This window comes from Phoenix dactylifera, unplaced genomic scaffold (genome assembly GCF_009389715.1).
Source record: "Phoenix dactylifera cultivar Barhee BC4 unplaced genomic scaffold, palm_55x_up_171113_PBpolish2nd_filt_p 000557F, whole genome shotgun sequence".
Taxonomy (NCBI): domain Eukaryota; kingdom Viridiplantae; phylum Streptophyta; class Magnoliopsida; order Arecales; family Arecaceae; genus Phoenix; species Phoenix dactylifera.
The window spans coordinates 29,304-44,987 of record NW_024067964.1 but is presented as its reverse complement, the minus strand read 5'-3'; the positions used below and the strand labels follow the sequence as shown (position 1 = coordinate 44,987).

The following is a 15,684-nucleotide window of genomic DNA, read 5'->3' as shown; positions in this document are numbered from 1 at the left end:
AAGGTTTCTTATCTCAAACCTTGAGTCTTATGAAAATAAGCTGAAACTTATAGAAAATATATTTTTGAGATTGACAATTTTGTTGAACATTATCTTAGGATTCTAAACTCTTAAATGGAATGATCAATTGAGGGGGAGAAAGAAAATTTCAGAAGGAGAAATTTTATGGAACTTAATCGCATAAATCTATAACTAAAGGAGAGAGAAAGAATTCATGATACACCTTGAGGCTTGTTATTTGGTTAATATATCTTATGCATAAATCATGAACCAGATTGCAATTCAAACAGTTGATCTTAAGAGCCTCTAACTTAATGAAAAAGGGGGAGAATAATGTGTTGAATTTTCTTGAATATCTCTATTAGAAAATCTATTTTGGAATTCACTAATGAGTTCTTATTGGCTTGCTCTTTAGAACTTCAATTTTGTGCCAATTCATTATTATATGTATCAAAATGTACTTATTTTTTAAAGGAATAAAAGAACTTTGAAATCATACTATTATACTCCAAAAAGAAAATTAGTTCAATTGCTCTCATGCTGCTAAAATACTTAATATATTGGGCAAAAGATCTTAAATGAACAAGCTTTCATACTTATTATTAAAGAATGATTAGATTGTCATTCGTGCTTTCTTTGAATATCATTCTTGGTACTTCTTGAATTAACTTGAGAAAGATTCCACCTACACTTGCTTAGAAAACTATCTGTGGTATCACATTCGATGTGTTCTGCTCTGAAATTGCCTTGAGTTAATCTGATTCTAATATTATTGCCTTGAGTTATATGATTCATATCCTTGCAATAATTTGACTTGCAAATCAGAGTACAATAAGGAAAAAAAATATATGAGCATTCTGATCTTTGTGCTATCTTTTTGATGTTGTCAAAAAGGGGGAGAAATCTTTAAGTATATGCTCATAATGCGTTGTGTTTTTGAATTGTATTACAAAGCTGAAATTGAAATATGTTGATTATGTTAAGCTGATTAAATCTAAAAGCATTATCATGAAGTATGTTTTAAATATACATGTCTTCTACTTCATGCAACTCAGCTATGTATTACTTCTAGAAAACAATATCTTTTATATTGCATATACTCCAAGTTTTGTCATCATCAAAAAGGGGGAGATTGATGACCCAAAGATTGATTTTGATGATCACAAAACCTTGAAGTATAAATACTAATGTTTATATTGCAAGAAGAAAGATATTTATTTTGCAAGGAACATAGCAAGTTGGAAGAAGGCCTCCAAAGCTCTCAAGTTGGAAGAAAGCTACAATTTATTGGCCCAAGCTTAAAGTTCAAAGGATTCAATTTGGAAGAGTAAAAATTCAAAGGAAAGGCACTCGAGTCAACTCCTACAGTTCCGAGTCGACTCCAAGGAGCAACAGACAGCCGGACAGAAAGATTCATCTCAGAACTTGTCAACGAGTCGACTCCTGAAGAGCGCGAGTCGACTCCGATGCTTGCCGAGTCGACTCCAGGGTAGTATGAGTCGACTCCTAGGAGTCACAGGCAGAAAAGTCAGAGAGCAGTTTTCGGGTCTGAGATTCGAGTCGACTCCAGTGGAACACGAGTCGACTCCGATGGTTGGTAGGTCGACTCCAAAGAAAGCAAGAGTCGACTCTCAGCGGAACACAAAGAAAAAGTCAGAGAGCATTTTGGGACTCTGAGATTCGAGTCGACTCCCGCATTGCACGAGTCGACTCCGAGACTCCGCGACCATCAACAGACAGAAAACCAAGTTACTGCCTCTGAGATTCGAGTCGACTCCCAGACAGCTCGAGTCGACTCCAAGACAGCTTCACATCAAAAAGCAGAAGACCAAGTTTCGCAAACTGAGAGCCGAGTCGACTCCAAGGAAGTTCGAGTCGACTCCAAGACTGAACGAGCCAAAAGACAGAGGATCGGAAGTTCGGGCTCTGAGATTCGAGTCGACTCCCAGGACAGTCGAGTCGACTCGAGAGGACAAAATTCAAAATTGGATCCACGAACTTCAGTGGATGAGCCGACTCCGAAATTGCCAAGTCAGCTCCAGAAGTTGACGAGTCGACTCCGGGTTAAGACGAGTCGACTCCCAGTCGAGGATGCACCATAATTCAAATTTGGAACAGTGGCCGAGTCGTCTCCAGTAAAGCACGAGTCGACTCCTGCAACAGGCGAGTCGACTCCTGATCGCGCGAGTCGACTCCGATCCCAACGGTAATATTGTCAGGAAGTGCAGACTGTGTCCAACGGCTCTATTTTTGTCTCTAACGGCTAGATTCTTGTTTCCACGCCATCAAAAGCTATAAAAACAAGAGGAGAGCTAGGGGAGAAGATATGGAAGTGGGAGAAAAACATTTAGGAAAGAGATTACAAGGGAAATCTCCCATAAGCACAAAAAGGGCCATCCAAAGAGAAATAGAGAGAAGAAGAGCTTCCAAGTGAATCCCAAAGCTTCCTCTCCATCAGTGTGCTGCCTCGGTGATCCTCTACTTCGTGCCAAATCAGAAGAGGGTCAAGTAAAGAAGAAGTCGAGCTCCTTCATCTTCAAAACTCGTTTGAGGACTTCACTTACTCTATTTGTTTATATTGTTACATTTGCTTGTTTAAGAAGCTTTGATTTGTTTTAAACTTTGTTTTATTATCTTGTAACTTGATTCAATCACGGGATTGAATCAAGGGGTTAAGGTTTGTTGGTGAGCCAAAGGGAAAACCAACGGTGTAAGGTTTGTTGGTGAGCCAAAGGGAAAACCAACGGAGATAGGTTTGTTGGTGAGCCGAGGGTAAAACCAACGTGTAAGGGTTTGATTGTGATCCCGGGAAAACAATCGGAGTGGTTCTAGTCGGTGAGCCTGGGAAAACCGACCGAGTTCGTTGTGACCTCGTAAAACAACAAGTTGGGTTGTGAGCTTGTAAAACAACCGGCTGTAATCTGTAGGATTATAGTGAAATTCCCAAGAAGTCTGGGGAGTGGATGTAGGTGCTGGGGTGCACCGAACCACTATATGTTTGTTTGTGTTTGTAATGCTTCTGCTTATTGTCTAACCAATACACTCACTTACTTAGATAAACTGCTTGCTTAACTCTTATCTGCACATCCTTTAGTTGCAAGCATATTTAATCAAGTCACATTCTATACATCAAACTGTTGCTAAGTTTAACTTTCACTGCGCATATTTACAACTTAGCATAATTAATCAAAAAGTACTAGAAGTAGCTTAAAAGTTTTAAAAGACCCAATTCACCCCCCCCTCTTGGGTTGTATCTACTGGGCAACAATGGCAGATGGGGTGGATTGGGTTTGTGTAGAGATGGTGAGGGATTTCTAGGGCTTTGTTGGTGATGGGGATTTGGTGGACCGAGGTCTTCTCCTCGTGGTTCCATCTTCTTCCCTTCTCTTCCTCTCATCGGTTGACCGCCGGCCGGCGACGACGGTGGTGACTACCATCGGGTGAAGGCCGAGTCACCATCATGGTGGCCCTTGGTGGTGATGGTAAGGGGAGGGGAGTCCTTCTGAGTCTTAGGAAGAAGAAGAAGACAGAGGGCCCTTCCGACCTCTGTCGACTTTTTCTTCCCTCCCTCTCTTGGCCGGCCACCATCGCCGGCGACTGTAACAATGGCGGCCGGCGACGGTTCAGCTAGTGGTGGCCGAGGTGTGTCGGGTTGGGGAAGGTAAAGGCACAACCACCATGGCTGCTGCCTTGGACTAAGAGGTGGAGGATGGGAGACATATTTCCATCCGTGAAGAGAGAAGGGTCTTCTCCCCTTCTCTCTTGTCCACTCCCTTCTTTTGGTCCTTTCACCGGGACCGGCCATCGTCGCCAGCATGGCAACGGCCACGGCTGGCGACGACATAGGCCGGTGGTACAAGGGTGGGGGTCGGGCCACCCCGACTACCTCCTAGATCTGGAGGGATTGAGATGATTGGGAACTTGGTAATGGGCCCCATAGTAGATGTGGATCATGGTTTAGAATATTTAAATATTAAATAATTTATTTTGTGATTTATAATTGATGTTGTAGGGAGAGAGTCAGCGGTGCCAGGAGATTTTGATCAGGGGACTCAGCACCCCAACACGTAGGTTGTGATTCGGATCCGTGTTTGAGTCAGTCTACAATTTCTTGTAAGAATCCTTACATCTGAGCGCCTCTATTTATGCATGTATTGGATTTATCGTTGGATATATTTTTATCAGTATGTTGTTATTAATTTTATGAGCTTGTATGACACATATGAGGTGTGCATTTGGTTTATTATGAAAATATTGAAATAATTAAATTGGGAAGGATCAATATATTTTTGAGAATTTATGGAAATACATGATGTGATTGAAATATGATTAAACATGTAAAGCTAGACATTTAAAATGGGTTGGACTAACCTTGTCATGAAATAGCCTCTACGAGCTTATGCGTAGGATAGCTACCACGAGCTGATGCGTGGGATAGCCTCTACGAGCTTATGCGTGGGATAGCTGCCACGAGCTGATGCGTGGGATAGCCTCTACGAGCTTATGCGTAGGATAGCCTCCATGGGCTTACGCGTGGGATAGCTGCCACGAGCTTATGCGTGGGATTTGTGCAGTCTTGGACTGGGACACGATCTTTGTTAGTCCAAAGTCAGAAGTGATAAATTCTAAAACTTGGGAATCAGAGTAATACGTGAATGGATCACATAATGTAAAAAAGAATTTATGTATATGAAATGGTTATATATACTTGTTGTTTGTTGAGCTTTTGAAATGATGAAATGACATTTATTTGTTACTTTGATGATTTTATCATTATTACTGTGTGTGGCTGTTGGAATTCTTACTGGGCTGGAAAAGCTCATACTACTCTTACTTTCTTTTTCAGAGGCACTGAATTTGTAGAGTCCATCGGGTGGGACGAGAAATGAGATCAGCATGGAGTCTGACTACTAGATAGATAGAAGTTAATTTATCTTTTGCTTATGGACATTTGAAATTATGTAATTAATCGGTACATTTTGGTTGGATTTGATTTAATTACATTAATCATTAATTTTGGCATTTATGTGAATATTGTACCTTCTAGGCCTTACATGATCTTTAGGGTTCTACTTTAGGGATTATGTGGCCGTGTCACGTGGTCGACCCGAGTGATGGGTTTGAGGCGTGACACCAGGAGATCCTGATTTGAAGAGAGAATTAATGGAGGAAGCTCACTAGTCTTGCTTCTCTATTAATCCTAGCAAAACAAAAATATATAGAGATTTGAGGGAGCACTTTTGGTGGAATGGTATGAAGAGAAAAATAGCCAAATTTGTAGCTTAGTGTTTGGTATGTCAATAAGTAAAAGCTGAACATTAGAAACCTGCTGGTTTGCTGGAGCCATTGGACATACTAGAATGGAAATAGGAAACATATCACCATGGATTTTGTCATTGGGTTCTAAGGATAGCTAAGAATGCAGTGTAGGTAATTGTTGAGTGCCTCACAAAATCTGCTCAGTTCTTATCCTTTAGGGTTGACACTTCACTTGATAAGCTGGCACAAATGTATATTGATGAAATCATTCGGCTGCATGGTATGCTGGAAGCATAGTATCTGATCGAGACCCATGTTTTATTCTAGAATCTGGAGGAGTTTTCAAGATGCCATGAAAACTGATTTGAAGTTCAGCATTGCTTTTCACCATCAAATTGATGGCCAATTAGAAAGAATGATTTAGACCTCAGAGGATACATTGAGGGTATGTACGGTTGGTCTTCGAGGGTGCTAGAATGATCATATAGCTATGGTGGAATTTGCCTATAATAATAGCCATGATTCTAGCATCAATATGGCACGTTATGAAACCCATTATGGAAGGAAGTGCAGGTCACCTTTGCACTAGGATGATGTTGGAAAAAAGAAGTTATTGGGTTCTGAGTTAGTCCAAAATGCTAGAGAAATTTGGGTGACTTTATTTTCTTGAATGTTTTATCCTCAAAAGGTGTCATGAGATTTGGGAGATGTGGTAAGCTGAGTCCTTGCTACATCAGGCACTTTAAGATTTTGGATAGAGTAGGAGAGGTTGCTTATAGATTAGCCCTGCCACCTGAGCTATCCAGTGTACACAATGTCTTCCATATTTCATTATTAAGGAAGGACATTCTAGATTTGAGTCATGTGGTGGAGTATGAGCCATTGCAAGTTAAAGAAGATCTGACTTACGAAGAGTTCCCTATACATATTATTGATCGCAAGGAGCAAGTTTTGCGGCGACGCACTATTCTCTACGTGAAGATTCAGTGAAGTAATCATTCGGAAAGGGAGGCTACTTGGAAACTTGAAGAAAAGATGAAAGTCAAGCATCAGCAGCTTTTTGAAAACTCCAGGATATTGATTTCGAAGACAAAATTATTTAAGAGATGGAGAATGTAAGTGCTCGGTCCATTGACCAGCCCACACATGATTTGGGCCGCAAGCCCATTGAGCAATGGCCCATACGGCTTGTGCGCATGGAGAGAAAGAATCGGACTTCGATCAGGAGTGCTCTTCTTCCTCCGATTCTACCATGAGGAGGAAATCGAAGGCGATCAAATCTTACCTTTTCTAAGCCGATTTTTATCTATAAAAGGACCTCTCTTCCTCTCCTTTGGCATCCATTAGAGGTATAGATCTCTAGTTCTTCCACAGTGAATCTAAAGGGTTTTCACCATTTATCTGATCGGGAGAGCTTGCCGGAGACGAGGTAAGCTTCCTCTTCCTTTTCTAGGCTTTGAGCCACTGCCTCCACCTTGGATCCGGTCGGCGAATCGTTGTTTGATCACGAACAAGCTTACCCTATTTTTTTTCCTATTTCATCTTCTTTTTCTCCCATTACAGCTAATCGTCGCCGAGCATGGCACGCTGCCATCACCGCATGGGCCATTGACCGTTGGGGGTCACCGGCAATGAGCGGCTGCTACAGTCGAGCACTTCCCACTGCTCGAGAAGAAGAAGAGAGAGAGTCTAACAATTCCCTCTTCTCTTATTTTCTCTCTTGCTCTTTCTCTCTAGGAGGCCTATAGATCCCAGCACAAGGTCTTGTCAACCTGATCTACAAAACTGAGTTGATATCTGAAAAGAGGCCCTAAACTGTCACGCCCCGAGCCTGAGGTGCGGCAGACGCCGCACGCCCGCACGGTGGGCTGCACAGGCGTGCAAGGCATCGGATCATATCAAAGCAAATACAGATGTTCAAAACCGACATAATTATTTAAATTTATTCAAAAGCAGTCTTACAAAAGAACATTTGCTAACATAATTCAAATATCCAAACTAATCTAACTGAAATACCAATAACTGATGGAATCATCGGAACATCTAACGCACTTCCCAATCCTGTGCGATCAAGCCTCTGGATCTAAAAACAGAGAAAATAAAATAATGAGCTACACTAGCCCAGTAAGCAACAAAATACCCCAAAGTGGGGTCGGAGCATATCAGGTCAAAATATAGGATAATGACTGGAATAAATCATAAATAACATCGTTTTACTATTTTCAAAACTTATTATCATTTTTTTCAAAAACTCTGATACCAGAATCTCAACATAATAGGCTACGGCCACGTAACCCAGTGGCATGGGTTGCACAAGGTGCCAAATCCACTATTTGTATCTACCGATGGCAGTCGGTGTTGCACAAAAGTGCCAAATCCACTATTTTTATCCACCGATGGCAGCCGGTGTTGCACAAAAGTGCCAAATCTACCATATTTACCCACCGATGGCAGCCGATGTCGAAACCGGTTCCTCACAGATTACAAGTCGACAGGTCCAACGTACAATCCCCATTGGCGGGGCCAGAATAGAACAGATCAGATCATAGCCATGCTGAGAATGTATATATATAAAAACAGATTTCATAAATTGCCCAGTCATAGTTTATGGATTTCAGAGCATATAACGTAATTTTCAAATAAAATTTAACATGCCAGACCCATTTTACTAAATACAAAATATATTTCAAAATTTAATCTACTAATAATTATTTTAGAAAAAATGCACTTTGAAGCATTAAGTTACTTACCTCTTCTTGCTTAATCCCTACTTCAGAGGCAGATCAAATTCACCTGTTTAAATTTGATTAATTTTTTATTAATTTCAGAGCTAAGCAGAACTAAAAAAAATAATACTATTGTACATGGCCCAACAGGGCTCAGAGTTGGCCCATAATGGGCATGGCCCAGAGTTGTTTCCGTATAGCCTCACTTTCTGAGTGATTGTTCCACTAGATCTTAACATAAGAAATTATGCACCTCCTCAACACATGTTCCTTTCTATCAACCACACGTACAGGCTGCCTAACGTGCATAGCAGAGAACTCAAGGGAAAGTATAGGCCACTACCTACGAAGCTAAATTTAATGTATCCAGGGATCTGAAATTTTATCCGCTTTTCATGGCAGTTAATGGTAGCAAAGTGTGACACTAACCAGTCCATACTAAGAATTATGTCAAAGTCATACATATCTATAACTATCAAATCAGCAGGCAAGTCTCTACCTACTATCTGAACTGGGCAAGTCTTGCAGACCTGATTACCAATCATCCCACTTCCGGTAGGGGTGTTAACATGTAAATCATACTCTAACGGCACGCAAGGTAGGTCATGTTTTCGCACAAATATCCATGACACAATGAATGTGCAGCACTAGAATCAAACAGTATATAAGCATAAACAGAAGCAACCGGTAGTGTACCTGACACCACAGTATTGGATGCCTGAGCATCCTGCTGAGTCAGTGCATAAATACGACCATGTGTATGCGGTCTCCCTCCTATCTGTTGCTTAGGAGAAGAAGGCTGAGCAATCTGAACCGAACAGGAGAACCTTGCACTTGCTGGGTCCTTGTAGCTTGAGGCCTCTGATTTGATTGTGATACTTGCCGATTGCGAGGGCACTCTGCTATTTTATGACCCTGTTGGTTACATCTGAAACATGCGCCAGATAATTGTCTACACAGTTCTGTCTTATGGGCACTACCACATGCTTCACATTTAGACTGGTCTTGTTGAATAGTCTCTCCATAAGATCCCTGCTTTTCTGATTGCCCATACCTATTACGAGATTTTGCTGTCCTACTAGAATTCTGTCCACTATGAGTATCATCATCTCTGCTCCTTTTCTTTTGTATTCTATCTTTTGAATCTTGTGTTTCCTTCCAGATAATTTCTATATTCTTGGCCCTATCTACCAGGTCATCATAGTTGGTTGAGTGCACTACGGCCAAACCTCGACGTAAGTGAGGCTTCAATCCTTCTTCAAATCTCCTCATCCGGGACTCTGCATCTATGATGAGGGTGGGAGCAAACCGAGCTAACCTGTCAAACTCTGCCTCATACTCATCCACAGTCATAGTTCCTTGAGACAGATTTAGAAATTCTCTCTCTAGCTCCCTAACGCGACTTGGAGGGAAATACTTGGAGTAGAAGGCTGTGCGAAACCTCTGCCAGGTAAGTGCCTCCTGCTCGGGTGCCAATGTGCGCTCCACAGACATCCACCAATGATGAGCTCGGTTCTGAAGCATATAGGTGGCAAATCTGACCTTCTCTTCATCGGTGCACTTCATTGCTCTGAAGGCTTTCTCCATTTCATCTATCCAGGCTTCGGCCTCTTGAGGACTAGTGCTGCCTTTAAAAGCTGAAGGAGCCATTCTCTTGAATTCAGCTATACTCCTTTGCTCCGGAGGATCAACGACTTGCTGGATTGGTTGCTGAGGTTGTTGCCTCTGTTGGCGTACTAACCCAACAACCTCCTCAATCAGTTCGAGCACCCGGATTTGATTTCCGGCGGCAGTTTCTGGAGTTGATTGACCTTGGGGTCCTGAGCTATGCGATGCCTCACCAGCTTGGTTAGTAGGGGCTCTTCCCCGAGAATGCCCAACCATCCGATTCAAGCTACGGACACGGTGAGGCGGCATTCTGATTCAGTGAAAATATGTAAATTTTAAAAATTTATCCAAACAGAATAATACAAAATAGTTAACAAAACAAATGAACATTATCCCTTTGTCCAGTTACTACCCATCTCTCAACCTTTCTGACGAATCCTACAAATCCTAAAACTTAGGCTCAATATAATTGTTTCTGTTACAATCCTTAGTGATCTTAAACCTGGCTCTGATACCACCAAATCTGTCACGCCCCGAGCCCGAGGCGCGGCAGACGCCGCACGCCCGCACGGCGGGCCGCACAGGCGTGCAAGGCATCGGATCATATCAAAGCAAATACAGATGTTCAAAATCGACATAATTATTTAAATTTATTCAAAAGCAGTCTTACAAAATTTCAAAATAACATTTGCTAACATAATTCAAATGTCCAAACTAATCTAACTGAAATGCCAATAACTGATGGAATCATCGGAACAACTAACGCACTCCCTAATCCCGTGCGATCAAGCCTCTGGATCTGAAAAATAGAGAAAATAAAATAATGAGCTACCCTAGCCCAGTAAGCAACAAAATACCCCAAAGTGGGGTCGGAGCATATCAGGTCAAAATATAGGATAATGACTAGAATAAATCATAAATAACATCGTTTTACTATTTTCAGAACTTATTATCATTTTTCCAAAAACTCTGATACCAGAATCTCAACATAATAGGCTACGGTCACGTAACCCAGTGGCATGGGTTGCACAAGGTGCCAAATCCACTATTTTTATCCACCGATGGCAGTCGGTGTTGCACAAAAGTGCCAAATCCACCGATGGCAGCCGGTGTTGCACAAAAGTGCCAAATCCACCATATTTACCCACCGATGGCAGCTCATGTCGAAATCGGTTCCTCACAGATTACAAGTCGACAGGTCCAACGTACAATCCCCATTGGCGGGCCAGAATAGAACAGATCAGATCATAGCCATGCTGAGAATGCATATATATAAAAACAGATTTCATAAATTGCCCAGTCATAGTTTATGGATTTCAGAGCATATAACGTAATTTTTAAATAAAATTTAACATGCCAGACCCATTTTACTAAATACAAAATATATTTCAAAATTTAATCTACTAATAATTATTTTAGAAAAAATGCACTTTGAAGCATTAAGTTACTTATCTCTTCTTGCTTAATCCCTACTTCTGAGGCAGATCAAATTCACCTATTTAAATTTAATTAATTTTTTGTTAATTTCAGAGCTAAGCAGAACTAAAAAAAATAATACTATTGTACATGGCCTAACAGGGCCCTGAGTTGGCCCATAATGGGCATGGCCCGATAGGGCCCATATCGGACACGGCCCAATGGGCCCGTATAGACTCGGCCCAATAGGGCCCCCAAGGTTGGCTTCTAGTTGGTTCATTTATGCAATAAAATTTATTGCAGGGACTAATACTTAATTACAGGATACTGTTCTATAATAAAACTTGAGTAAAGGAACCAAACAATATATTTGAGGACCTTTACATAATAAATCTTTCTTATAGAGATCCATCATAAATTACAGAAGACCCTTTTTATGAAATAATATACTGTCAGGGCTTAATTGCAAAATTCCATTTATTGGCTAAACGGGTTCGGGTTTCAGGTGCCGGGTTCCGGGTTCCGGGTTTCGGGTCGGGTTTCGGATTTTCGGATTTCGGATTTCGGGGTTTTTTTTTTTTAACCGGGCCCAAGTTAGGCCCACAGTGAACCGAGCCCAAGTCGGGCCCACGGTGAACAGGGCCCATGCTTGGCCCTGTTCGGCCCGTAGGGGCCTTCTTCCTCCCCAAAACCCCACGGACAGGGAAGGGAAAGGAGGAAGAAAGAAAATTGGGGGGAAGGAAGAGGGCCGGCATGATGGTCGGCCTGGGTGGCCGGAGGCCATTTCTCGGTCGACGGCTGGCCGACTGCGGTGGCGGCCGGTGGCCGCTGTGGTGGCCGGCGTCAGAAGAACAACCAAGAATGATCTCGGTTTGGGGCCAAAACAAAGAAAATATGACATGATTGATCTTGGAATCAAATGCTGGAGGGAGCTTACCGGCGGTGGCAGAGGCGGTGGGAGGAAGATCTCGGCCGCGGGAGCCTCGATCCAGCGGTCAAGCGGCGGCGGCGACAACACTTTCCGAAGGGGAAGTAGATCCAGAAACAGGGGAGGCTCGGGTTGTGGTGGTGGATCCGGACGGCGCTCGGTCGGGAAGGCACGCCGATCACCAAGGAGAGGAGGAGGGAAGGAGGGAAGAGGAGGAGGAGCTCGGAGGTGCCCTAGGGAGGAGGGCTTGGGGGGTATTTATCACCCCCTCGTGATGGCTCTCCGCCGCGAAGATCGCGGCGGCCGAGCGAAATCCGCGGCCGCGGTTCGGCCGTGGATTAGCTGGAAGGGGGGGTGCCGCGGGACTTGCAGCATCCTCGCCCTGACCGCCCCCGAAAGAGCCGGAGAGGATCGCAATCTGTTCCGGTCTTTCCAAAAGAGGGAACGGGACTGAAGTCGGTAGGGGCTGCCGACTTCAGCCCGTGTCTCACATAAACTGCCCTAGTTTTTGAGATGCCTTCTAGACCGATCACTCCAGCCCTGTCAAGTGTCTATAGAACCCACTGATGATGAACTTTGTTGGACGACCTTAGCCCTGATGGATTCAATGTCATATAATTTATTAATTGTGTCGCTCAAGCCTGACCCATCCGAAATTGTTGAACGCCATCATCTGGTTAATCGTCTCTATTTCTTATTACTTTAATTCCATTCAAGTCATTTAATAGAGATTAATTTTATTTTTAATATTTTTAAATAGGTTTAACAGATTTACCTAGCGATGTTTGTCAGTCTAAGGCAAAAGAAGTAAGTAGATTTTACACTTCTTAATTATTTTTCAAATTATCATATTTTTCTTGCATAAGATTTATTTGTGAAATATCATATTTTTTTTTAAATTATAGATCAGCATATATATTATGAAAATCATGCTTTATTATGAAAAGTAGTTCTATGAACATTTTAATGAAATAGCTTTATTATGAAATATGAATTTGATCATGTTATTTAGTATTTTTCATCTATATACGTGCATATTTTAAAAAAAAGATATAAGTTTTTTAAAGGCTCTTACAAAGCTATATATGATCCCTAGGATTGAAGAAATCGATATCCTGGAGCTAGAATCTAACAAAAATGGCTCTCTGCCAATAGGATAAAGTTGGTAACAAATACAAAATATGATATCTTGTCGATTACAAAAATGACTCTGTCACAGGTTATAGTGATCATAGCACGAATATCTGTGAGCAATATTTTAATCCATGATAGGTTTAATTGACATGAAGAATGATTTGTGAATTTATTTGTCATATAAATATGGAATTATGTTTATGAAATTGTAATTTATGCATGTAGGATTGGCTTTATGACTAGTTTTAAAAATAATGTACTATGAAATGCTTTATTTTGGCAATAATTGTTATTTTTAATAAATGATGCATTAACATAAAAAACTTATGCTTGATCCGATAAGGTAACGTAAGATTTACATATTGTGATATATTGCTCATATATCTCTATTTTTATTTTTCTCTTCAAACGAATAGGGTCGATAGGAATAAAGGATGATCCAAGCAAGAGGCTATATGTTTTCTTTTTTCCAAACAGATTTTGTAGGCATATTCCACACTTTAAATATAATTAAAGCCTATTGGCTGTTCCAGCATACTATGGTTCTTTCATTTGGAGAAGTACATGACATGGAAGCTACTATTAGTATCCAGGCAACAACAGTGATATAAGTAGACGTGTAGCATACTATAGTTCTTTCATTGGGAGAAGTACATGACATGGGGAACTACTAATAGTATCCAGGCAACAACAGTGATATAAGTAGACGTGTAGGCTCTTCATTTCTTGGCATGGAGAAAGACTTCAGTCGAATATTTTCCAAGGGCCCATGTTGGAAAAATGTTCCTGTAGTTGCTGTAAGTGAGCGTGGCAGAATCGCAAAAGCACCCTGTGACTTCCTGCACTCAAAAAAAATGGTCATATCCAGTATATAAAGGAGGAGCGTCATCAACAGCAACTGTTATCACTTGACATTTCAGAACTTCAATTCAGACATCCTCTCAAACGCCAAGCTTATTGAGCTTCATCAAAGACAGATGAAATATTTTACTCTCTTTTTTTTCGCTAAGACGGATGGATCATATCAGACGAGTACGGATGCACCCAATAAAATCAAAAAATAAAATACCTTGAAGTGCCTGAGGCAACTCCATTATTCTACCATCTTATTCCCTTCTAGTTTGGGCATATTAAGCTATAAGTGGAGATATTAAAGTTTCAACAATAGTATGATAGAATTGAAGTACAAAAAGAGAGCACTTTTTTTTTCTTTTGCCATATACCCACATTGGATGGAGAGCACTCAGTACCATATAAATCCATAAATAAGTTATTTAGCTAGAACTTTGTATAAAGGATTTTTTTTTTTTTTTTTGGTTTGGGTATAAAGGATTTAAAATATGCAATGGCCGTCAAAACATAAGCAAACAACCTTCAACTAATAAATAATTACCAACTGACAACACCGAGTGAAAACACAAAGGGAGAGAGAACCCGTTATGGGCCATCTAAGTAGAAGATTATAGCTGATTATGTTTAAAATGCCTAGAAAGAAAAAATCATATCATTTTAAAAACCTCTTACCTATGCATCGAGCAGAGGATACAATTTCAGGATCTTTTTGAGCATGATCTACAAATCTCATATTTATGAAGTAAAATTCAATAGGTTTGCCTGTTTCTAAAATCAGAAATGAAAGCAAAATGTTATAAAAGAGCCGTTGAAATTTACTAAGATCTGTCCTTGTAGCTAACAAGTAGGACATCTTTAAAAAAATATGATTTTGGTTTCTAGACATTTCAGATGATGCACATCAAGACCTATTGTAGATAGCATATCATTCAATTTTCTCTAGTAGTTTATTGAACAAAAAACATGAAGCATAATTGTCAAAAGGATATTGAATTGTTTCCACTTGGCCCCATTTATAAAATGCATACATTGGTTTTTTGAGATGCTACCAATTAATTGTTGGCACCATTACCATATAATTATTTAGCTGATAAGTAATGGCGACTTACTTGCTGTGGAAATTCACCACTCTCCAATTGCATATTAATCAACAGTTTTGCAGCACGGTGTAAAGGTATTGGATCTCTTTTAGCCTGCTCCAAAAATAATTAACCAAATATTAAGCAGTCTGTTTCACATTCACATGCCACTTATTCAATGAAATGTGTGTGTGGGTGTATATATAAATATATATAAACCATGCAATAGAAGGGAACTGTGGTGCTAATTCATCAAAAGGATGGTCTCTTTTCATACTAGTCCTTACAATCTTTCCTATTTCCATATCAATCCCTTCAATCTTTATATTTGGATATTGATCCCTGCTATATGCTTTGTTATGTATATTAAATATTCCTACTAGTGTTTCTCAACCAAACCAAGGATAAAGGTTACTACAGTTGAAAAAGATTAAAAAGCTCTTGAAGTGGGCTGAAGCAAAGAGAAACTGGGCGAAATAGTCAACAAGATAGAAACTTTTAGCAAACTAACACACATTAGAGGAATAAACCAAGAATATTCGGTTTAAGCCTGGATCACTAAGGACTTATATGTAACAAATTATAGGATTACACGGAATATTATGCAAATATAAAAAATATAGGAATTAATACGTACACAACTATGAAAGATTGTAGAATTTGATTTAAGAAAACCCTAAAA

At 40.5% G+C, this 15,684-nt stretch overlaps 1 long non-coding RNA gene across 1 annotated transcript; it reads right to left on the bottom strand.

The window, feature by feature from the left end:
* Positions 1 to 13,554: 13,554 nt before the first annotated feature.
* On the bottom strand, positions 13,555 to 15,171 carry LOC103699251. Its single transcript, XR_602843.4, has 2 exons — positions 15,033 to 15,171; positions 13,555 to 13,910 (listed from the first exon to the last, which is right to left on the bottom strand). It is a non-coding gene; the product is annotated as an uncharacterized LOC103699251 (long non-coding RNA).
* Positions 15,172 to 15,684: the final 513 nt, after the last annotated feature.